The sequence below is a fragment of the Cyprinodon variegatus genome, unplaced genomic scaffold, assembly GCF_000732505.1.
Source record: "Cyprinodon variegatus isolate N-32 unplaced genomic scaffold, C_variegatus-1.0 Scaffold83, whole genome shotgun sequence".
NCBI classification, from domain to species: Eukaryota; Metazoa; Chordata; class Actinopteri; order Cyprinodontiformes; family Cyprinodontidae; genus Cyprinodon; species Cyprinodon variegatus.
This window is the reverse complement of record NW_015150536.1, coordinates 451,130-454,746: the sequence shown is the minus strand read 5'-3', so window position 1 is coordinate 454,746 and position 3,617 is coordinate 451,130. Positions and strand designations below refer to the sequence as shown.

Here is a 3,617-nt window from a genome sequence, read left to right as displayed (position 1 = left end):
TGATATAAGGCTGCCTAAAAAATCCATAAAAATGAGAGGAATAGAAAATATAAAACAAAATCTTATGTTAAGTGAGTCAGAAAACAAAATTACTTAAGCTTTATTAATGATACCATTTACTTTCAAGGTGGAGTACAATATTTTTTTTCTCTATATAATATCTGGCAGTCCTTTAAATTTGCAGTATCCTTCAGGAATGCATTTAAAACCAACAGCAACATGATACTTACAGAAAATACAAAATAAACTGTAAGAAATATGGACAAAGGACATTCCTTTGAAGACCAGACTTTTCACATTTTGGACAAAGAAGACAGGTGGTTTGAGAGGGGTGTGAAGGAAGCCATCTGTGTTAAGAAAGAAAAAACAACCTTAAACAGAGGGGGTGGACTCAGGTTGATTCCTTCCCGCTATCGTCTCAACCCCTACCCCCTTACAGGGGACCAGAACATCTTGCCTTTTCAGCCAAGCAAACAATTCCCTCTAACGACCCCCCGTTCAGAGACATATACTGGTATCTGTTATTGCAGGCTAATAAAGAACCCAAACAACCCCCATTCCTAAGGGGCGGACCCTTTTCGTCCGGTTCAATATGCATGTTTTCTACGCCAAATCAAGGCTTTGTTTTCGGTCCACTCTATAAAGCCTTAAACTCAATGCTTATTCTGACATTTTGAATTGAAAAAGCTTCCTGGGTAGGAAGTGAAAAGTCTTCAAACTTTGAATCAAAGTCCAGTTGATTGCTTTTTAACTTTTTTGGAATGGCAACATTTTTTTAGAATATTTTTTTTAAACTACACAAGAAATGTGTAGTTTAAATAAAATATCATTCTGATTACAGTTAAAATGATGCCTTTGAATGATCTTTCTCACAGATGTGTGTGCATATATTTGACCTGTGGTACAGATTTCAAACACACTATCATATTTTAAGAAAGAGAAAAAAGAAACAGTATGAGTCACAACTGGGTCCATAGGTAAAACTAAAGACACCTGGCTCAGCATATGACCCATACATTGTCACTGAATCAATTCCAGTGCTTCCTATTTGTCCTTTCAAATTTCAAAGCATCTTTGTGTAAAAGTATTTACAGCAGTGGTGCCAAAAAATTGAAAACTTGTTATCTTTACCCAGCCCTATATATCTAACATTTATTTACATTTTTTTTTTTTTTTTTTTGCATTTGTCCTTTTTTCTAAAGAGGTTCGATTTTGAAGTTGGTGCTTTTTTCTATTAACTTGAAGCATTTAGTCCTGATGTGTCTTCAGAGAGCGTTTATTTCCATTTGAATAACAAAAGACACATTTTTTGCATGGAGAAAATATTTATTTAAAAATATTTAGATTTTTTTTTATTCATGAGAACAGCAGCGCTTTCACCTAAGTGATGATGGTGATTTCAGGAGGGAAAGCTGATGCTGATAAATATTTTTCCCCAGGGGAGTATTTTATCATGAATGAAATCAGGGTTTATCTCACTTCAACCTCACTGCTTTCAACTAGTACAGTATTAATTTACTATGATAGAGAGTAAGTCTCCTCTTGATTTTTTTCTTTTTTGTTGTTGCTGTTCACTACAATGAAACACAGGTCAAGAGTAGTCATTCCCAGAAAAATAAATAAGAGGTGAATTTTCCATCCCCCTGCTGAAGTCCTTCATCTTCCTTATTCATTCGCTTAGAGGAGTAGAGACACTCCCAGACTGACTACCCATTGGCCCAGAGGCATTTGGGGAAAAATTAACATTTAAGTAAGGACAGAAAGAGAGAGAGACAGAAAAAGCCACAGGGATTGTGGAGAATCTTTGAGTCAGTAGCTCTGACCTGACAACAGGTGGCAGAGGCAGAGATTTGGAGAGTGACATTCAGATTTTAAGAGAAAAGAAGCAAAAAGAAGACAGGAGGGGAAACTTCATCTATAAGGGTAAGACCGCAGCGTTTCAATATAGTAATTTATTGCATTTTTTAAACGTTTAAAACTAGCAATTTCAACAACTTTTAAACTTTGTGTTAGATTAATTGTTTGTACTATTTTTTTTATAAATGTTCACGTTTGACAAAATGGGATATATGTTGTAAAATTTCAAAAGATCAATTTCCTCATTTGGATCAGTTCAGTCACATTTTTTAACTGCATCTCTGTGATCGGGTTTTGGCTGTGTATCGTCTGATTGATCCTACTTTTAAGCTGTACTTTCAAAAGAGTCATATTCTCAGCAGTCCCAACCTTTTGCTTAACCTATTGTTTCTAATACAATAACAGTTTAGACTGCCTCAGAGATTTGAATGAGGTAGGCTATTAAAATCTAAATTTAAAGGATATTTTAACAAGTTGTAGGAACTAAGGTTTTTTTTTTAGTTGGTTATTTACTAATCTTTGTAAATTATTATTTTCAGTAAAAAAAACTCAAGCATTGATTAAAAAAAAAAAACATAAAAGGAAACTGAAGGTATTTTGATTTCTATAAGAGAGTTACATAATGTAAGAGGGTTAATTTCCAATCAAAGCAGACAGAGCAGCTTTTAGTTGTGGTTAATAGCAAACAAAAATCATCATCAAAATTGAAAAATATGCACAATTTTATTGCAATAACTGCATTTTTCTTTGACTTCAACTTTTAAATAAGACATTTTGCCATTGGAATAAAACTATTTACATTAAAATTAGAAAAATAAAAACCCAAATTTTAAAATTTTAAGTGTACAATATCTACTCATCCTTTTGAAGGGAAAATACTTATTATGTTTCCAGATCATCTATATTTCCAGATTATGAAATATATATTCCAGATTATGAAATGTGTACAAAGATTTGATATATATATATATATATATATATATATATACATATATATATATATATATATATATATATATATATATATATATATATATATATATATCTCAGATCTTTGTACACAATCATGTTCTGTACCCTAACAAAGCTGTCAGCATCTTTATGTCTTCATGATAAAAGCTTAAGTACTGTAAATAAAATAACCTTTTTTTTGCTGTGGAGGTAGGTAACCTTAACTGGCTGCTGAACCAGAAGATTTACTATTTAATGCTACTGTGCTGGCTCAGGGGAAACAGAGAGTGCTCTTAAAATGAGCTGCAGATGTTGGCCCTCAGCTGTGCAGATTGGTGGCGAGGAGGAGAAGGCCAAGAGAGAAGGACATACAGAGAGAAAAACTAGCAACCCTGAGCAGATTGCTTGAAAAAAGTGTTGTCATGGAAACATCAAAACTTTTAAGAGGAGGATAATTTCTATTTCTATCTATGGATTTAAACCTTCCTTTAGACAGCAAAACCATTGGAAGTACACTTTTTTTTAGAAACATGTATCTCCAGTCTCATGGGCTGTATTAGTAGACTACTTTGTTTTATTGCTAGTACTGTTGAGGAAGTAATTACAATAGTTAAAATAAGGTCCCTGTCGAGTTTTCCTAGTGGTCTGTGCGGTAACAGAAGGCAGACAGGATCAAGAAGATGTAAGCTCTACTCACAGACGATAATTACTCTCAGCTGCATTTTATAATTTTACTTTCCAGGCTATGTACGCAAGCTGTGGATGGGATGGGATAGATTAGGATAGGATAGGATAGGATAGGATAGGAT

The 3,617-nt window shown here is 33.5% G+C and overlaps 1 protein-coding gene across 4 annotated transcripts in view; it reads left to right on the top strand.

Moving 5' to 3' along the window:
• The first annotated feature begins 1,764 nt into the window (after positions 1–1,764).
• Positions 1,765–3,617, top strand: part of tnn (tenascin N) — a 60,155-nt gene continuing 58,302 nt past the window's right edge. For all 4 annotated transcript variants that reach the window (XM_015373236.1, XM_015373234.1, XM_015373235.1 and 1 more), the window contains exon 1: positions 1,765–1,923. The gene's annotated coding sequence lies outside the window, so the exon portion shown is untranslated. The remainder of the gene's footprint in view (positions 1,924–3,617) is intronic.